This window comes from Thunnus thynnus, chromosome 16 (assembly GCF_963924715.1).
Source record: "Thunnus thynnus chromosome 16, fThuThy2.1, whole genome shotgun sequence".
NCBI classification, from domain to species: Eukaryota; Metazoa; Chordata; class Actinopteri; order Scombriformes; family Scombridae; genus Thunnus; species Thunnus thynnus.
The window spans coordinates 23,225,046-23,247,271 of NC_089532.1; the positions used below are offsets into that span (position 1 = coordinate 23,225,046).

The window sequence follows — 22,226 nt, forward strand, 5'->3', positions numbered from 1 at the left end:
TGTTTCAGAAAGCAGGCTTCACAAATTCTGAGTCTAAACCTGAACTCTGAGTTGATTAATCCTGAGATAGATTTCCTGAGTTTGCAGTTCCAGAACAGCTAATCAGAGTCAGTTCAATCAACTCTGACTATGTTCACCTTGAGTTAAATGCGTGGAATGGAAAAAAGCCATCATCAATGGAGCTCCAATACTACGATTTACCATGGCAACAGGTAAATAAAAGGCAGAGCCTCCATTTTAATACAGTGGACATAGAGATATTAATGTGTATGTAGACGGTGCTGAGTCAGAGCAGGAAAGGTGTCAATAAGTTTACACAATAAAGTTTTATTCAGTGTTGTCCATTAATTCATCATTTACCAGACTTGCATTTCCTTAATGATGATAAAGTGGAATCTGACTGTGTATCAGGCTGTAGGCCTACATTGCATTTTACATATATTTGTTCAGCTTTAATCTGACGGGGGACAAAACACAGGAGACAGCAAGTGAAGATGAAAAACATAGTTGAGGATTTAAAAAAATGTAGATCAAAGACACAGAGACATGACTGTAAGCTCACAGTCTGATCCAGTAATAATGTGTTTGGTGATTTGCACTTGAAAAGGCGTCAAGGTTAAAATACAGTTTTGAATTTGTATCTCAGCTCAATAACATTCAGTGATGCTGCTCACTCAGAAATATTAACATATAATCTCCAATATTATAGGAATGATGTTCCATCAGTGCAACCAATCACATCATGAGTGATAGAGATAATTATTCATTGATCCCACCTGTCTAAAGCTCTATAGGCCAACTGATTTTTTTTAGATTTATACTGAGATTGCACATATCTACAATGAACATTTCAGTGCAGGAACTTCTCCAACAAACGGAGTTGTCTTGTGAGTTACAGTGTTATAAAGAAAAGAACTTCCACTCGCAAAAAGGGCATGCAGAGGTTTTTATTTTTCTGAGCTGAGGGTGAATTCACGCTGTGTAATATTTGAATGTGAGAGCAAAAACCGCTGTTCAAAGAAATGACTGATGTGCATAAAAGTGGTAATTTTAGAAAGTCCTTGAGTAACAAACTAATATCCAACAAGGATTTTGATTCTGACAGACAATAAACCTCCATTAATGAATGTGCTTCGGTACATGCTTTGATACAAACTGAATGAATGAGGAAATGAAACAGCATGTCTGGCTCTAAGAGGGAGAAGACAGAGAGGAACTCAGGGCTGCCAGTGAGCAGGTTAGCGTCACAGAGTCAGTTACCACGGTAACTGGCCCCGAATTTAAGTTAGCTTTCTTTCTAGATCTGAAAACCCAGGGTTTCCCTCATCTCAGGGTTACCAAACTCAGAGTTTTCACTAATCCTGCTTTCTGAAACAGGGCCCTGCTTTAATTAATCAGCATCAGCAAGAATCAGCATAGGAGCAAACAGCAGCAAATAGTGTGGCAGATGGCACGGAAACAGTTCTTGTTAAGGATGAGTCATAATGATGTGAAATGGCAATATGTAAATATCAGGTAAAGCAATATTTCAAAGTGTTTAACTTTTGTTTACACAACAATCTGTCAGTCCAAACTTAATATTTAATATATGACCAGCGTCCACAGCGATGTTAACAGTACAAAACCTTTTCCATTTGTGTTTACTGTGACATCTCCCTCGTTTGCCATGTGTTTGATACGCATGTTATTCTGTTTTTACTGCTCCAGCTGTGTTATAGACACACAGGAAATGCAGAACATGGAGACGGATGTATGGTAAGAAAATAGTTTTTATTGTTGGGGAGGATTTGGATGAGAGGCTGATGGCAGGGAACGGGGATCAGGCAACAGCAGGGTTGAATGAGAGTAAAGAAGGAGTGTGGCTGGCGTGAGCCGGAGGGAATGAGGGGCAACGATGCAGGCAGGGATATCTCAGAGACTTGGAAGTTGTTGACAGGCAGGCGAATAATGATCCTGGGACACAAGAGGAACAAGTTAGCTCACGAGACACTAGGAATATAAAACGAGTTGGCCTTGGATCAGAGCTACAGCTGCGGTTGAAACAACAATCTAGTGAGGAGTTGGTGAAGAGACGGGATAGATATACTACAAGCTGATGAACTGACGAGAGGCAGGTGAGCAGACTGGCAGACGAGATGAGCTGACTGCAGACAGGTGTGCAGGATGAGCAGAGTCAGGAGAACAAGGAAGGGGAACCACGCTCACACAAATCACAAACACACAGACAGGGGAGCACTGGGAACACAGGGGAAACACAAGGAAACAGTTGAAGATAAAGTTTTCTCTGAATTGAAACTTGAACAAGAATTTGATTAAAGTTATTCAGATCAGTATGAGACAGTCATGACGGTGCTTTATTGAGAATTACAGGAAATCTAATCCTAATGTTTTGATACTCGTTGGTGTTCCTCTGCAGATGTATACTTTACCACACTTATTTTGTTGAAATCGATTCCTGTTTCTCTTACAGCAAAATGTGTTTTCAGTAAGATAAAGTGACAACTCTGCCTATGTCTTCTCCCCCGCACCGACCTATGCTGTATGATTAGCCACCGTGGGACTTCATCAGAGCCTGGCTATTGATTGCGGATCAGCTTAATGAAGGTGACATTTCAACCAACCATTCCTGCCCATGTCATACACTCCCAGGGGGCAGGACTGAAGTGCGGAAACAGGAAGTAATTGATGGATCTGATTAGCTGACCAATTTGTTCTGTATCCTAATATATCAGAAGTGTGTGTGTGTGTGCAATAGAAACAGGTTATGGTAAAGAGTGCCTAAGAGAGTTAACCGATTGCCTCCAGTTAGTTTGAAACATTATATATGAAAACATGTCATCCTCTATTAATGATGCAGGCCTCCTTTGGGCTAAGATGCATCATCAGTGGCACATAAAGTTTGAATATGTCACTTTTTTTTGTCTTTATTAACATGATGTGGGTAAATAGTAGGAATAGCTTGACTTATATGACTTGCAGTGATTGAGCACAGATATTCATTTCCTTTTTAAATTCCAGTAATGACTCAAAACTGGGGAAAAGCTTGCCACACTCTCAATTTTAATATACAAGATTGGGCCTTGCAGCACCCTTTCACATCAGTTAGACCCAATTCAAAGATGTATCATCTTTGACTTTGTGCAAATAAGGCCAGTAGGCCTTTAGATATCATGGTTTGGTTAAATAACTTTTTATTACTTTTGTTACCTTCTACAAATATGCATTTCAGCATTATTTGTTATGCTCTGGAATTTAATACAGGCACATCCATCACAGTTTGTCACCAATCATTGGGTTGTCATGTTTGATGGATGGATAGACAGACAAATGGATATAACGCGATCAATAGTTTTCCAAATATGATGTAGCACCAAAGTTTAATTTGAGGTATCTGAATTTGTACATGGCTGCTGCTGGTGAAACTAGTAGCTCTCTGCTGGCATTTGAAATCAAGTGTGAAATTCTCATTCAGCTTTTTACAGTGAGATGGGCTCCTGCAGGCTACTAATGCATTGTAGAGAGTCCCGCTGGGTTTGAAACCATTTGCAACACAGGAGAGACACTGCTTTAAAATACACATTTCTGCATCTTGGAATAAGATCTGATTTTGATGGGCTTCAATGGTTAATGTCTGTGATCACCAAAAAGCATCTCCTGCCTGTGCTGCTTTATTTATGCTCATCTGACTGGTTTGAAGTTTCACTACGTTCCATGCACAAATCAGGATTTAGCAACATTTGAATCAGAGTCTGGGAACAACTGATGGGTTGTTTGACCATTGAAACCAAGATTTCAGTTTCACTGAAACATATAAACACTGACACCAAAGACAATGATATCATTCTTTGAACAGGACCAGCAGCAGCTTCAGCAACAATGACATTACTAGTTACAACTGCTATATTTATATTTGGTCCACAGAGGCAATTTAACCAGAGTTCAATTTTCTTTGTAGAGCACAATCTCATATAAAAGCCATTTATAGTGATATACACAGTGGTAAAACAGCAGAAAATAGTTAAAACACACACAGACAAACAGACAATATAAACAAACATATATAACAATACAAAATATACACCAAAAAAAGATTACTTAAAAGCAAATAAAAAGGGAGGTAAATGCTAAACAAACTAAAGTAACTGCACCCACCCTAATAATCATGTTGGAATGCCAACTAGTGGTGACAGCATGCCTTTTCGACATCCTGCGAGATGTAAAGTAAAACACTACATCACTGATCACACCCAGCTGAGAGGATGGCAGTGGTGGATGAAGTATTCAGATAACTTAAGTAAAAGTAGTAACATATAATACTTTAAAAAAATACTCCATCACAAGTAAACGTCCTGCCTTCAAAATCCCACTTAAATAAAACTAGCCAAAGTGAAAGTCACCCCATGATTGTGATATTACTAAATATGATATTATTGGATTGTTGATACTGATCCATCAGTGTATAAGCAGCATTTTACTTTTGTAGCTGGAGGAGCTCAAGGTGGAATTGGTTTTTACTATTTTTTATACAGTTCGATAGTTTAGTCCAATGGTTCCCAACCTAAGGGTCTGGCTCTCTCCAACGGGTCACAAGATAAATCTGGGGGATTGTGAGATGATAAATGAGGGTTGTAAAGGACAAAAAACAACACATTCTGCTACAGACGTTTGTATGAACTTTTTTGACTTTTTAAAATCTGCTGGGTTTTTTTGTGAAATATTAGATCATTCTACATTTTTTGGCCTCAAACAATAATTCAAATGAAATCATATGTGAATGTACTGGCACATTCTTTGCAGTAATTTTACACAAAGCACCAGCAGATGGAAAAATGTGCTGCTCCATCACACCAGTATGTACATCAGTGGTAAATGGACTGCATTTATATAGCACCTTTCTAGACTTCTGACCACCCAAAGTGCTTTAACCTACAAGCCACATTCACCCATTCACACATACATTCATACACTGATGGCAGTGGCTGCGATGCAAGGTACCAAGCTGCTCATCAGGAGGAGTTTCTAATCATTCACACACACACACACACACACACACTGATGGCCTTTGGGAGCAATTTGGTGTTCAGTATGTTGCTCAAGGACACTTCGACATGAGGACTGGAGGAGCCGGAGATTGAACCACTGATCTTTCAATTAGTGGATGACCCGCTCTACCTCTTGAGCCACAGCTGTATGTGCGATACATGTTTCTGCCTCACTGAAAAACACATCATGAATATTGCTCCGTATTAGTCAATATACAGAAAAATCACAACATCCATAGATATCTGACATCTGTTTTCAGGCAGGCTAGTGTTTTGAGGTGAAATGTGGTAGTAAAAAAAAAACACTTGAGTCAAACAAACTGCGTAGTGTTTTTATTTGATTTGTCTAATCATCTATCATACAAAAGCTCCACTTTTAAATCCATTACTCTAACAGACTGTGTCCTTAATTGATTTTATTTTAGGTGTTTTAGTATTATCAGCTACTTTTATGCAGAAATGAGCATCAAAGAGACAGCAACTGATGTCAATGAGGTTAGTAAGAACCTGAACTCACAAATCCATCACACCTTTTCCTCTCTCACCTTTATTTTACTTTTATTAAACTGAGCATTGACTTAGTCCTGTCTGTGCTGAGGAGGCTTTGTCGAAAAGCTGACTTTTTTCTAAAATCAGGTTTTTTTGTGAGTTTAGGCAGCTCTGTTTTTGTGTGTATGTGTGTCCTATAATCTGCTGAGCCATCAAGAACACTGGACTGTTTTTCTTTCAGTATTGTGTTTATGGTAATTCAGTTTTAAATTGCCCCCGCAGCATAAATTGCTATAAACAATAATGGGACCAAGATTGCTGGAGGTGCAACAGATTTAACAACCTGATTCTTTTCATAATCTTTTTATTCTTCAACTCTCTCTGTTTTGCCAAACTGATTATTTGGCACAACTGCCAAATGTGTTGGGTGTATTGTTTGTGCCATAATCTGTTAATTAAACAGCCGTGCTTTTAATTAACATTTTAATTTAACCTTGGAGCCCAGTTAAAAAGTGCCTGTATTAAAAAGCAAGTTGGCTGAGGCAACCTGATGGGCACTTGATATGACAAACTGAATGTCTCTTTATGAGCTGAGTATGGCACCAAAATGCCATGCTCATAAACACACTCACCTCACACTGGTAGATGGTGTGTATGACATTTAGTATGCCCACATATAATATGTTAAGCAAACAGTTGTGTATATTAATGTATTATCAGTATATGGTGTAATAAAACATGCAAGTCTTCAGTGTTTGGAACATAATATTTTAATTACCTCCAATTAGTTACAGGAACACAGTGCAGGCTTAAGTGTTACTGTGTGCACCATATGGGGCCACTTTTGTCATCAATTGATGGCTAATGTAAACAGAGTTTCAAAAAGTCAATACAGTCATTTAAATCTTTTATGCCAATGCTGCTACTTCAGATCCCATAAGTGTTTCATATGACACCCAGTGCGACTGATTTTTGCATAGTGAAATAAAACATCTGTTTTTTGTTTCTTGTTGTTGATAGTGATGAAAAGAGCAGTAATACTGTATTGCTTTTTGATTGTGCTATTTTTTAAGTTAAGGTGTTTTTAATGAAAGCAGTGCATTACCTGGAAAAAGCATTTTTTAAGTAATTTTTCCCCAGCACAGTATGAGCTAGAAAAGTAGCGACCTGGTTTTGTCTTGCAACTTAATGGGCTGAAATGTGCCTGTACCCTCCAGTAAGTGTTGGAGTGGTGGTTGGTTGGGCTGAGTGCGCAAAAACCGTCATAACACTGAGATGAAATAGAATGGATGAGTTAGTTAATGCTGTGCCATAGCTTGTTTTTTATTTGGCTGTCGCAGTAATGTCCATAGACCAGAAGTGTCAGGGATGTCTGAAAGTGCTGTAAAGGTACAGCTCTGTGTCTGCAGTTAGTGGCAGTTGTCATACTTTGAGAAGACGCTGACACCTGCACCCTGTCAAAATTGGCCATAAAGTTGACCCCCACATCTCCTGGAAGGCTATTACCTATTTTAAGGGTCAATATTGATGAAAAATAGCAGGTATCCTTAAGTAGTTTCATTCAAGAATCCATGGTGGGCCCAGGATCAGCACCTTGGACATACTTTGTCCAGAATGTTATAAAAGATCCATCACCTGTACCGGAAAGCAGAACGCTGCTTTGAACCTTAATCCTTTTATTATTTACTTCATTATCATTTGTTGTGATGCAGAAACCACCAGTTCAAGTCACATGGAAAATAACACTGCAAGGGTAAAGGGAGGATCCATATCATCTCACAAAATATGCAATCAGCAGCTATCAAAATCACCTTATTAAAACCATTTCATTCCCACAATTTTATTTCACTGAAAAAAAGAATTAACTGTATTTTACCATATTGTTACAGTTGGGACCAACAGTTCATGTCATATCCCAGCCCTGGGAGAGCTAGTGTTTGCATGTCATTGAGAAACTTCTCACCTAACGTGTCAAGTGTGTGTCAATATGTGATGGTGCAGACACATACATACACATATTTTCTTGCCTCTGGCCAAATATGGAATTCAACTTATCACCCTTCACGGCACAATAACCTTCAAAACGCACATAATCATGTAGGGCATTCATACAAAGTAAGGAGATGAGCAATTAAGATCATAAACCTTTTCAAGAGTTGGGAAAGAAAATTCTCCAACAGTCAATGTTTATTCAACTGTAACATTATGTACTATCTATTTGAGGACGTGGGTGTTTGTGTGGTGAATATGTGTTAATGAATATGTGCTCGAAACTATTAAATGTACTATATATATTTACAGTTTTTATACAGCTGACGTTTGGTAACTTTGTTTTTAAGCTCTAGGTTACTGTATTTACCATTTAAAGAAAATGCACAATATTCAAAGGTTAGAAAAACAGGCTTCTAATGTGAAAGTGTCAAGTTAGGGAGAGGAAAGTCCACTGACTGAACAACTACTGTCAGGGCTGTGAAACAAGACTGAACTCTCAACCTCCAGTAAAGTTTCCAGAAGGCTGAGCTTGTACTGGCCATCTTAACAGAGTGTGGAACTGAATGGATGTAAAGCAGGGCACTTCTGGAGAAAAGGAGATAATTATATCACTGATGATGCTACTAAGTGCATTTGAAGATGAACTACATTTATACACCCTCGACTCATTAAAACCACATTGCATGAAGTATCTTCTACATGCTGCCAACATCTTCAAACATGCTGAATTGATTTTCTTAATGGCACAAAATGGATGGATTCCGCATTTGCTCACACAGTAAAAGTGATGATTACTTAACTGGAGAACATTCAAATTCTGACATTTTGGCCAAGGAGCAACATACACTAATATGCACAAAAGACAGTGGAAGAGGGATTTGCTGATGGTGGGAATAAAGCACACAGTTAAACATATACTGTAGTTGTTTTACTGTACCTAAACTTTTTTTATCAACATTTTTACATGACACACACACGGATTGTACAACCTGCGCTGCTGTGACATGATCAACATCTTCACATTCATGTCAACAACATGGTTTCTCCATCGGTTTCTTCCTGCTATGTCTTCATGAATCATTTTACACACATTTCCATCACTGTTGTAAACTTTCAGATCTCCACTATATTTCTAAGGTCTATATGTTTTTAATAGCTCTTTGTTTGCAGTGAGTGTTATTGATGGATGAGTTTGTTTTACTGATAGGAGGAGAGGTTAGTTAGTAGTAAATGCATGAGTATAGTAATGGCATTAACAGTAGGATTAGATTTAACATTACTGCAGCACAAAAATCTTAGCATCTATTCTACATGCTAATCAAAATATAAATTTTATATTTTTTTTACATTTTATTATATATTTTTATCATATATGGTTTATGTTGCATTTATTCATATTTTATTATATATTTTGATATTTCCAAATATATACTGTTTACATTTGAACCACCACTGCTGCTGCAAACACCTGAAACACACACATATACTCTGTAAGAAACAGAAAAATAAAACGGTAAAGCTTAGTATTATAACACCATCACTTGTTCTTTTAATACTTGCGGCGGCAACACTGAAATCATCTGGCAGAGTGCCTGTCTCTAACTCCAGATTGCAAACCTTCTAAAATTTTTAGAGTGTTGAGTTTTTCAGAGGTAAGGTGAGTCGCATGCAGTTTAAGATAAGAGAGCAGACGAGAAAGAGAGAGCAGAAGAATGAAATGAAGTCACAAATAAAATGAAAGCAAGAGGACACAATATGTAGACCTACGATTTATACACCACAACAACCACAATGTAGAGTAATTACAAATGAATTAGTAGGATTATGAAAATGCCACTTTTCTTGAGAGTGTGCATTTACATATCTTCATGCTTCAGCAGGGTCTGCAGATAAACTCTAATAGTGCTTTAATTCTCCTGTCTTTGAAACCTTACAGGGGCACTTCAGTGAGAGTGAAAGCTTGATTTATTATGCACATCGTAGATTCTCCAATTTGCTCAGCGCAGAACCCCAAGTGAGGAAGCAAAGGCTCTAATGCAGGGAACCAAAGCCATTGTAATGCTGCTGTTATTGTCATCATGAGAGGACCCAGTGGGAATATTTAGGAGCCCTGAATCAAAGCTCAAGGAGCACATATTCATTTCCTTTTTAAATTCCAGTAATGATTCAAAATTGGGGAAAAGCTTGCCAGACTCTCACTTTTACATGCACGATAGGTCTTGCAAAGTAACACATATTGGGATTACTATAAGTATTTAATCAAACAAAAGGAAAGGAGCAAAGGAGCCACCACTCTGTGAACAGTTGTGGACAACCTAAACAAGTCAATGAAAGCAACAAAATATAGCATCACAATTTATATTTCTGTAAAAAACAGATGACATTTAGTAATATGTGAACAAACTGCTAACTCACCTTTTGCAGGGGAGGCAGGATCTCCAAAACCCATCAAGGATACGTCCATAAATCTGTTTAGAAATCATAGAAAAAAGGAACTCCTCATAACTTCATATTTTGACTCATAATCATCACATTTAGACCTTTTCTTCAGTTTCACGGTAATTTCGCCGAGAAACTGCTTGTAGCCAAAGCAGCATGAGTTTCCATGATGCACATTTGTCAAAATGTAAACAAATAGGCCATAAGCTAAAACATTTAGCTGTAGAGAGCTTTATGTTCAATATTCAGACATTCGTTGACGTTCAACCTCAATGATTTTTCTTCAGTTTTCACCAGATTTTGGTAAAGTTAAAATTAGAAAGCAGGAAAATTGCCTTGCAATGAAATCTACATTGGAAAAGTATTTCCTAGCTGTGTTTTATGGGTTGATAAGCAGCCCAATGAGCCTGTACAGCATAACCAGACCCTGTTCATGTTGGTGAAATTAACAAAATGAGACCCCTGTACACATCACCATCATGGTGTTTTATGGTGTGAGAGAAAAGCTTGACACTGTCTTGTTAGGAGCACTATGACTATAGGCTTTAATGGCGCTCATTACAGAGGAAAAGTGAGAGAGAGGAGAATGGAAAGCCTAATGGCTGGTTCAGACTGGCCACATAACAGCCAGTTTCCTTTTGGTGCCCATGTTAACTGATTACACCATTCAGATAGTTATGGCGTCTGCTCTATTTTGTCTGCATGCTGCAAGTGAATCTGACAAGAAAACACAGTGATAATCTATTATAAATGATATAGCTCCTTTAATAATATGCGTCAGGTCTGGACAGAAGCTGCGAACTTTCCACATCCGGTCTTAACATGCTGTTAAGCTGCACAGAGCAGATCAAGCCAGGCACGAAGTAAGAGACAAACAGACACACACACACACACACACACACACACATACACACAAGCAGACAGACAGACAGAGTGACCCGTGGATCCCACCTGGTGCATCTGTGTCACGTTCTGGCTCCAACATGGTTTTGTTCAATCCTCCACATGGCTTTCATGCCCCACCAGGAGTGTTTCAGAAGTGGAGTGTTTTGACTGCAGTCAAGCCAGCTGCCTTTTGAATTCAGTTATGCTGTTACTACAGTAATTAGGCTACCATAATTACTGCAGTAGCAGCGCAATTAAACTGCCTGATTTTGTTGACTTGCTGAGATTTTGTTGATTTGGTAATTTTCCTTGATTTTTGTGTTTCTGCTATGGGTAAGTAGGCTACATAGTTAGTACATGGTTTCTTTATTTGTCTGTTTTAATTGTGTTTATTGTTGATATACGATTGGGAGTCTGCACAGGGCGTTTTATTTTGAAAACTGACCTGATGCTCTATGCTGTTTCTGTGTCTCAGTTCCTGCCCAGCTCGATCTGCTCTGTGCAGCTTGACGTGACTTGACGCGGCTTCCATCAAAAATATACGGGGCGCAAATGTTTAGTGGAGTGGAGAGCCGCTTCTGGGACGCTTCTGAAACACGCTGCGGTGCGTCTGGTGGGATCACAAGCACTGACTAGCATTGATCAGCTCTGGCAGCCACATCAGAACCGGAATGCAACGCAGCTGCACCCAGTGGGATCAAGCCCTCAGAGAGAGAGAGAGAGAGAGAGAGCTATAGGCTATCGCTTGTTGACCGCCACGGAGAAATGCACTTCCTGTGTGAACAGCTAGGGTCTTGCTCGTGTGAGAATTGACGCTTTGCAAAACTTCTGCATCCGGTCTGAATATGCCATAACACTTTCTCGTTTGTTTTACTATCACTATGGCCATAATGACACTCATTCACATTACACCTCTTTTTAGAGAGAAAGAGTGAGGCAAGGAGGGAGAGTGAGAGGTAGAAGTCACAGAGAAAGAGGGGAATTGCTGGAAGTGCCAGACTGAATACATCATTTATCAGAATTACAGGGAATAATTACATTGCACACACTCTCTTTCAGTCAGTCACACACACACACACATTCACTCATTGTGATCCAAGCAGGGAGCCAGTTAGCTGCTTGACCAGCATAGCTATAAAATGCTAAAGAGGCACTAATATGTGTTTGTGTGTGTGTGTGTGCATGTGAACTCTCTCAGAGAAGTCAAAAGTTTTTAGCTAGTTTGAAGTTGTCAGCAAAAACTTAAAGGTGGGAGTTTACATGCACTGTGTGTATATGAGTATTTCGACTTGCACGCATGTAAGTGTGTGTACTTGTGTAGTGTTTTTTTAAGCATGCACATGGCTTGTTTGTGTATCACATCGATCTCTGTGCAGCACTGTGCCACTGAGACTCAGCAATTCAGACTGTAAATGCTGTTCATTTACTTCCCAGCAGGCATTTGGCTATCAGCTTGTTAGAACTGTCTCTAAAGTTGTTATCAACACGGCGAGAGAGGCAGAGAAAGAAGGGGAGGAGAAAGAGAGCAATGAAGAAGGATAGAGTGACAAAGATGTGATTAAATATGTGAACAGCCTTGAATCTAAATCTTCCGTGAACACTTGGTAAATTGACCTCTATGTAGCTCTTAAATCTTTCCTGGGAAAAAAAAATCCTCTGTGTGGAGGAAGCCTATATAACCATGGCTATATGTTTCATCAATAAGTGGCTTTCTCTTATTTGGAGTGAGAGATTTAGTGTGAGAGCATCAGACAGAGCCTGTTGGCGACAGCGATAATCCATGTGGTAGATCTTGAGATATTTCACTGGATAAGTGAATGTATTAACCTGCTGGTGGTACTAGATGGGTCAAGTCAAGGGATCCCCAATCTCATTAGGATTCGCCCTCTGGGCATCATGATATCTGTACCACATTTCATGGCAATCCAACAATCCATCCAATATTTTGTGAGATTTGACTAAAAACCTAGAGTCAGGGGGTCACTAAACTCAGTAGCCTTCATCCTCTGGGAACCATGAATGTCTACACAAAACTTTCATGGCAATCCATCTAATACTTAGATATACACTTAGTGTATATATTTCAGTCTGGACCACAGTGGCAGACTGACAGACTGACTTTACCAACTCTAGAGTCTTGCAGCTACTGTTGCAAAAAATTGTAATCCATGATCCAGTTGGAGTTTTCGGGACTAACTTGTGTTTGCTCGGCTAAGCTTCTCCTAATAAAACTTGGCGATGAAATATGCCTTTTCATTACAGCTCTATTTGATTTATTCACCTTGAAAATCCATAGTTTTGAATAGAAGCTACCCATATTTCAGCCATGTTGGCAAACAACATCATCCCAGAAGTCCTTCTCACCAAACCAAGCTCACTGTGCCCGCCTCCACCTGTCAGTGGATCACAAACTTCCTGACAGACAGGAAGCAGCAGGTGAGGCTTGGGAAAATCACATCCAGCACCCAGACAGTCAGTACTGGTGTCCCTCAGGGATGGGTGCTCTCCTCACTGCTCTTCTCCCTCTATGCCAACAAGTGCATCTCAGAAGACACATCTGTTCAACACCTGAATTTGCAGATGACACAACAGTTATCGGCCTCATCCATGATGGTGATGAGTCTGCGTACAGACAGGAGAACAGCTGGCCCTTAAATCTTGTAGGTTTAAGGTCCTGGGATCTACAATGAACAGATGTTTCCCATTTCAGGTCCTGGGATGAACTCCCAGGACCTGAAATGGGAGTTCAATATTGAAACAGTCATCAAAAAGGCCCAGTAGAGGATGTACTTCCTGTGCCAGCTGAGGAAGTACAACATGCCTCAGGAGCTCCTGATCCAGTCTGTCTGGTTTGGGTCGGCCACCAAACAGGACAGGAACAGACTACAATGGAGGTCTGCGGAAAAAATTATGGGTGCCTACCTGCCCACCATCCAGGACCTGTACACCTCCAGAGTCAGGAAACGGGCAGGGAAAATCACTGCAGACCCCTCACACCCTGGTTATAACTTGTTCCAACTTCTCCCCACTGGTACACTACGCTACACTGTACACCAAAACTACCAGACACAGGACACAAGAACAGTTTCTTGCCCTTCACCATCACACTTACAAACAGTTAAATCAGTCATCCATCACTGTCAAGTATAAAATTAAGCAGGCTGTAAGTACTGTACAAAGATGTGTACATAAGCATTTACTGCACATAACCACTTACTACATGTATATAAAGTAATTTATATTACTCATTCAATATTTATTTCAGCACTCTTTGCACTCTTACACACCTTTGCACTGCTTGTACCCTTGTTTAAAATCTACAGAATCTGTTTCACCTGTATATAGACATTGTATGTTGTCCATTTGTTGTTTCTATATTTATATATTATATATATATATATTTTTATCCTACTTGTTTGTACATAATAGTCATATGTTTATGTTTATGTATCTCTGTTCAGATTTGTTATCTTTGTTTTGGCTGTATGTCAATGTGTATCTCCTGAACATTATTGTGTGTAAGTATATTGAGAGCCACTAGAAATTCATTGTATGCATAAACATACTTGGCCAATAAAGCTGATTCTGATTCTTATAAATACTCTTAAAATAATCCCACCATGGTACCCAGACTCATTAATACACATTATCACTTGAACCATTTGGGGAGTCAGCTCTGTTAGGTCCATGGCCCATTTTATGTCCTAAACTCAAGTGTAATGAGCTCAGTGCAGTAGAATACATGGAGAGCAGTTATTTAAAGTGTTCATTACTTAAACATATTATGCAGCACAGCTGCGATGACTATGAGAGACTGAACCACTTCACATTTACATTTTAGGCACTTTTATCCTGTATGACTGATTGCAACAGAGAATAAGCTTCAAATCCACAATCCCACTTGGGATACTTGGCATGTTTGTGACCCAAAATACATGAAACAGTATGTTATTGGACTGTGCTGTAAATTAGTTTAATTAAATTAGATTACTGCAGACATCTTCTGCAAGTTAATCAAAAGTCACTATTCCAAGAATAGTTACAAAACCAAGAGCTAGGCATTAGCAAGATATATCTTTATACAGTATCAGCTGTAATTTTATCTAAAATATTCTCTAATGGTTGTATTATATTTCATATCCTTTAGCTGCCCTACTTTTATCAATATGTTCTTTCAGTTGTATTCTTATCTGTTGTAACAGTCGCCCCAAGGCGATCGCTTTTCAGTACGTCTTATCTTAAAGAGAACCATGTGAAATACTTTATTCAGTTTTTATATAGTGGAAACTAACTTTCAAATATTATCAGGAAGGTTTTCCTCAAAGATGTGCACACAGATATTTAGCATCAAAACTAGTCTAACATGTGCACCCAGTGTTAGACAAAAAGTGCAAAACACAATGTCATGCTTTGCAAACTTGGAAAAGGCAGTGTAAAAAATATCTGTCTGTGAATTTGAGCTTCTGTCTGAAACCAATAAATGATAGGTCTGTTATTGTAAACTGCACATGTGCCGTGTGGGAATAGAAAGCTTGACAGACAGTAACTAACGAATGGTAAATTGTGACAAAATGACAAGATGTTGTAAATTTGTATTATACTCTTAACACAAAGGTGATCTAACCAACTCGGCTTGAATTGCATTCTTCTGTCTACCTTTCTGTGTTTCTTTGAAACATACAAGGTTTTACCAGCATCCTGTAAATATTGCAACTTCAGATACCCATCTGAGCCATTTTCATATCATCCATACCATCCACCTTTGGCCCCCGACAAAGTGTTTGACAACCACAGCAGATTCAGTTCGTTGCTTAGCAGTCAGAAGAATAACTGTGTGCCTAGTAGGGTGTGTGATGTTGTCAGCTTCTAAAGCTCGAGCTTGTGTTCACACAGCGAGGCTCAGTGAGACACAGGAATCGTGCGTGAATGTGTACGCGTGTGTCAGTCAGTGTGCTTTGTGTTAGTTTTGCTCTGCTGAGCGCCACTCCGGTTTCACACAACTCTGTCGTCCTCTCGGTCTCAGTTGTCTCTCCTCTCTTTTCTTTTGTTTTCCTGCCACTTCTCTCTGTTTTGTTCACTGACGCTGTTGTTTTTCCCTGACATTGTTCTCTTCTCGTGCTCTGTTTCCCTTTTCTTGTAAATAAAAAGCTGTAGGTCAGGTCACAGTGCACAAACCAGGTCAGCAGTCTTTGCTGTTGAGGAAAACACTCACAATCTGTTTTAGTGTCAGCTGAAATTAAGGTTTGTGGGGTCTTTCACTGACCATGTACTTTTCATGACCTTGAACTCTAAAAACTATTGAGAAAATAAATAATATACTATTAAATTCACAATTGAACTCATTTTTTCATCAGATTTGTCTGATTTTCTGGATGACCGGTCCAATTTGTGTTTAAATAGTACTAAGAATGATAATTATAAGATTCTCTAATGTAATACTGCTTTGTCTGTAAATGTGCTGGATAAAGAGTACAATGTATGATAAGAATGAATGGCATGTGCAGATGAATAAGCAGGGAAACATTCAGTGGAGTAGAGCTGACTCTCCACCAGTTGAAAACTGTCTCAATGGATAAGAAAGCAATGTGCGTTTTTAAAAGAAGCTAGTCTGGATCTAGTCCTTTTTGGGTTGATCCATCTCTGACAAGTGGGACTGCATGGTTTAGAAATGCCACACAGTTATCCACAACAGCCAGACCCATTGAAATGCAGCAGTGTTTCAACCAGAAGTGAAACAGACAGATTCTGCTGAATGTTATGTCTCTGCACAGTAACATGGTGAAAGCAAAGGGCCAAAAATGACGCAGTGCTTACTAGAGTCCAAGAGAATGTTGATAATCTTCTGAGTTTTCTGATTGACGCATAGTGAGCTTTTGACACAGCATATCAGGAAAACACAGAAGAGTGGATGGTCCATGTAACACTTACAGTATCTTTTAAATGATAAATACATATATATAAAAAATCAATAGTTGAAAATTGGAAAATGTAATCAAAATTTCTAAAATGTTATTTTCAGATCAATGTCTAATTAAGATTTTGGATTTGTGCCAGACTCAAGTTTGCCTCTGATTGGCTGGTGGGGTCACCAATCTCACCCATCATCACACCTGTTTTCAAGCATTATATCCGTTCTCCTGACTATCATGGCTGCTTACATAGGCAACTGCATTTTTTTTCTTCTGCTGAATGCACTGTGGGCATATGAACTCACTCATGAGAAACACTGTGGGCTCATGTAAATATAAAATGTATATAAATGTAAATTTTCCCATATTGGCTATGATGAAAAAGCTAAATACACTAGCCTATTTATTGCCATGGGGGGGATGCACATGCAGTGTTTCCATACCTAATAAACATTTGCAGGTGCAGTTGTTGACACCAGAGTAAAATAGAAAACCACCCAGGTGGAAAATTTAACTGACAAGCGTTACACACACCGTGGATACCCAGAAGGTCCAAAATCCAAGCACAAGCAGTATCCAGCAGTGAGACCTAAATGTTAAGCCTTTGGAGGCGTCAAACACAAGAAGCAAGAGGGAGTTGTACAGGTAAAGTGTTTTTTTCATAACAGAATTTTGATGTCAGACCCATTATATAATCTAGTTAATTTTAAAGGAATGGTTTTCATATCTTCAAGCTAGAGCCAGGAGATGGCTAGCTTAGCTTAGCATAAAGAAGCCTGCACCTCTCAAGCTCCCTATTAATATGTTATATCTTGTTTGTTCAATCCTCACAAAAGCTGACCATGGACTATCTTGTCCACAGTGATCAGTGTCACTGGTTGCCTGGCAGTCACAGTGATGACAAGACTATAATATGACAAAACAGGCAGATATGACAGTGGTGTTAAACTTCTTATCTAATTCTATACAAGAAAGCTAATAAGCCAAAATGTCCCAAAATACTACAAACTATTACTTTAACATCTACTAATTAAAAATCAGGATAACACGGCAAAGAAAAAATAAATCAAGCAATTTATGCTAAAGTTGACATTATGAGTCATAATTTTTAAACCAAACTGACACAGTTCCTGCCTAGTCCAAACATCCTTCTTTTTCATCAAACATGAATTAAATTAAGAATTTGGCTGTGGAGTTTTTAGTATAAAAAATGTTAGAAATGCACCAACAAAGCAAGGAAGCAGAAGACTGCTTTGCAAGTAAACATGGATGTAAACAATGTACATTTCAAATTCCTCCAAAAATTGGCATTTCAAATGTTTTAGGAAGGAAATGCATGTTAAGAAACATTGAATATAAACATGATAGATACCACAGGGTATCTTTAAATTGCTTATTTCGAGTGTCCATCTCCTCTTCATCATCATAGTCGTCACTGTCTCTCAGGGTTTTAGCTGCCATGACCTTTCCTCTGACCTGTAGATGTAAGGTGACAGAGGGGAAGTAGAAGGTACTTGTGACAGCAGTGTTAACATCCCTGGAGTGAGACAGGACCTCTTGTGGATTTTAATGTTGTCAGTTTGACCTTTTCAGAAGCTTCACCCACATGCTTTGATGTAATTGTTGACATTTGGATCCCAGGGTGTACAAACTGCTGCTCCTCGCCGGACTGATGGCTCTTTGATTGGAGCGCTTGGCCCTGCTGAGAGGTTAAAGAGTCGTCCTCAGACACCCGGGTGCTGTATTGCTGGGGGCTACAGCACTCCCTGCAGATGCTACACGCCAACATTCATTATGTTAGTGATGGAAGTTGGTTGACTATAATAGGTTTCATCTGTGCTGCAATCCCCACAGGTTTGGGTAGTCCAATAATGACTGCTGAGCCTCCACAGCAATAAAATGTTTTATGTACAAAGGGGTCCGATTACCAACAAAATGTATATTTTAAGGCTGCAACTAATCAATACTAACAGTAATGGAAATACTATTTATTTCAATTATCCATTAAGTTGTTGATTATTGTTTCAATCAATCAAATTAGTTTTGAGACTATCAAATATTAGAAAATACTGGAAAATAGCCTGCAATCATACTGAAAGCTTAAAGTGGATGGACCAATAGTCAAAAACAAAGGTATTAATTGTCAAAATAAAATGTTAACATTGTCAAAATTAACAGTTAATGATCAAAATGGTTGGAGTTTAATTTTCTGTCCATCAACTAATCAATTAATTGTTGTTTCAGCCTTCATGGCTTTTTTTCTTTTCCTTTTTACACTGAAGAAGGTGAAGGTTAGCAGGCACATGATTAGTCAATTAATCTATAAATTGATCAATTTTCTAAATTGTTGACAATGCTTTTTTTTCCTCAATTAATCATGAACATGTTTTTCCTTTTATATCGTTGAAATCTGCATGTCTTTGGGGTTTAGACTCTTGGTTAGACAATGAATTGAATACTTTTCCATGGGCTCTGGAAAGACTAAACTGTGGATTTATTAATTGTAAATAAAAGTGACAGATTAGTCAGTGATGAAAATAATCCTTAGTTGCAGCCCTTTGGGAAAGTATATATTTGTGTTATATTTCAATTTATTGGCAACATATATGTTTTCATTTCACATAACATGCTGTATTGACAGATTATGTCAAAGGAGGCATAGATATTTTGAACATAATGAACAAAGCCTTCTTAGATTTCAATGCATATTACTGCATAATTAACTTGGACAAACTATGAGACTGTTGAGCAAGTGAACAGGTGTAAATGCTGCTAGATATATAATGGAAAAATGTAATTCTTCCCACCTACACATGATCACATGAATGGATGAAAAAGGTTTTTAAATATGCACATTTCAACTATCCAAGTTGCTCTTTCCTCTGATTTTAACTGAAAGAAATGGTTGGTTTTTCATTTAAACACCATTAAATCACTAATAGTGTGATCTGGCTTGATGAGATGAAATACAATGTCAAACCTTTGTTGACAGTATTCAACAGCATGGCACTGAGTTAACAATAGTGGTTGTCAGTAGGATTGTGTCATATGCACAGCTTGTGACTGAGGTGAGGATGTAAGCAGTATTCATCTTACATAAAGCTGCTCTGATGCCCTGTTTCCATGTTAAGGTATGGCCTCATTTGAATTCAGTCTGGTGAAATATGTTCACGCTCTGTGCAGAAACAGATGGTGATGTATCATTTTTGATGCACGTAGCTGCTGAGCAGTAGTAGATAAGCTCCTAGCATGCTACTCAATGAGCTAAGCGTGTATCGTAATGCGAATAAACAAGATAAAAAACATTTGTCATTGTCTATTCCTGTCTAACATTCGAGCGTGACTTTTTTTCTAGTCTATCACACGTATCACAGTGAGTTTAATCATACTAAACACAGTGATGGGACAAAGCTGGCATCATAGAATGTGAGACACTACAAAAGGCTGAAGGTCAGATCAGAATGCAACAAACATGAGCTCTGACCTTTGCAGGCGCTTGAGATGACATTGAGTCATCACTGGAAATATATCCACAGTGTATCATTCTCATTGACCTCTGTAGAAGTGATTAAGATGCAAACCAAATCTTTCCATGAGTTTTTGCAAATGTAAGCATGATTTTCGGGTGCTTTTACATCTAACCTGCTATTAAAACAAACTGGACGTTTGGCTTTTTCAGGTGTGAAAGTTGATATTCAAACTGGTGCAGACCAAACAAAAGCACTGAGAGAGCTTGAAAAGTAGGTTATCAGCCTCCTTAACGCAACCTCAGTTTGTTTGCAGCGCAACCGAGGAAATGAACTACGGGTGTGAAAGCAATAACAGCCCAACCCATCAGACGTGTGGAGTTGGGAACAAAAATTAGCATCTGGTGTGGAAAATTGCTCATCCTATTCTGTGAAGTGTGTCATAGTGGGAGTACAGCCAACCTTCCTTCACACGATTTTACAATTTTTTCAACATGTTTCACAGGAGCACAGAGCGCTCTTCTGTGCTAAACTGTGAAGATGGTGACGCAAATAAAGGAATAATGCTGGAGAACAGTTATGTCAGGTTCCTCCTTCCTCAACACCTACTGTATGTACGTCACATAAGTCGTGAAAGATGGCAAGCTAGAACCGGTATGTCTCTGGGTCAAGTCACAACAAGAATGATGTCTTTGTAATTGCATAATATGACACAGTGACCATCCGGTGAGGCAAAAACATTGTGAAGATTGATCCCCTCAGTGAAGACTTAGACTCCAGCTTGATTGATTTTCAGTCAGTCTGTGTGACGGTTGATTGGGCCACCACTTTGGTTCAGACTGAAATATCTCCACAACTATCAGATGGATCAACATGAAATTTGGTACAGATATCCACGGTGCCAAGAAGATGTGTCCGAACGACTTTAGTGGTCTCCTGACTTTTCATCTAGCACCACCAGCAGGTCAAAGTTTCACTTATCCAGTGAAATATCTCTACTCTATAGATTGGTACAATATTTTATACTGTTATTCATGGTTCTAAGAGGATGATTCCTAATGAATTTGGTGATGACCAGACCTTTCCTTAAGCACCACCAGAAGGTTGACATTTTGGGTTTTGAGTGAAATGTCTGACAACTATTGGATTACACATTCATGTCCCCATCTGGATGAATTTCTGTGACTTTGGTGGCCCCTTAACTCTTCATCATCAGGTATTTTTTTCATTTGTCCAATACCTGCAAAACTAATGACATTTCCATCAACCTCAGCTATACTTTGTGTTCAACATGCATGCTAACCTGCTAAGCTAAGATGGTGAACGTGGTAAACATCAACATGTTAGCATGGAGATCTAAATGCGGTTGCAGAGGAATCCCCACTCTAAAAAACATTACATCTTGTAAAAACATTGAATTCTTATGTATGCAAAGGTCAGATTTAAAGTTCCTGACAATTAGCTCAAACTATATAAGCTCTTGGTAGATTCAGCTCCATGAATATCTCCTTCATTTCACTCTTTAAAAACCCTTATCGCTTAAACCCTGCTCTTGCTCGGGCATTATGAATGAACCAGAGTTCATGCTAGGTATCCAAGAACTTATTCATGTGCTTCCTCTCAGCTCTGTATTCATTTGGATGCTTTGAGATGGATTTTGAAATCTTCACTGCTGGCAGAGCTCTCCTTCTCGTTGCTTTAAATTCACATTCATCACAAGCTAAATTAACTGCAGTGGATTCACCCTCTCCATTTAGATTGTTTAGCTGTAATGACAGTATATTAACAGATGCTGTGGCAGAGAAGAGGAAGTGTCCAAAGAGCCCTGTTTTATTAATGTTAACACGGTGACTGGGCAGAATGATCAGTCTCCTTCAAGCATACATAATTACTATAGTACCCAGAGAAAGAGGGAGATAAAGAGCAGAGAAAGAGAGGGAGAAAGGTCCAGACAGGTGCAGTGAGGTGAACAGCGCTGGGGAAATGAGGCTCCATTAAGTTTG

At 38.8% G+C, this 22,226-nt stretch overlaps 1 long non-coding RNA gene across 2 annotated transcripts in view; it reads right to left on the bottom strand.

The window, feature by feature from the left end:
• Positions 1 to 1,750: 1,750 nt before the first annotated feature.
• LOC137200201 (uncharacterized) overlaps positions 1,751 to 22,226 on the bottom strand; it is a 236,412-nt gene continuing 215,936 nt past the window's right edge. Inside the window, exons 3-4 of one of the 2 annotated variants that reach the window (XR_010931924.1) lie at positions 9,939 to 9,991; positions 1,751 to 1,953 (exon numbers count right to left, since the gene is read on the bottom strand). This is a non-coding gene — a long non-coding RNA (uncharacterized lncRNA). Of the gene's footprint in view, positions 1,954 to 8,894; positions 8,992 to 9,938; positions 9,992 to 22,226 lie in introns of those variants that run through there. The other variant, XR_010931923.1, reaches the window with a different exon arrangement.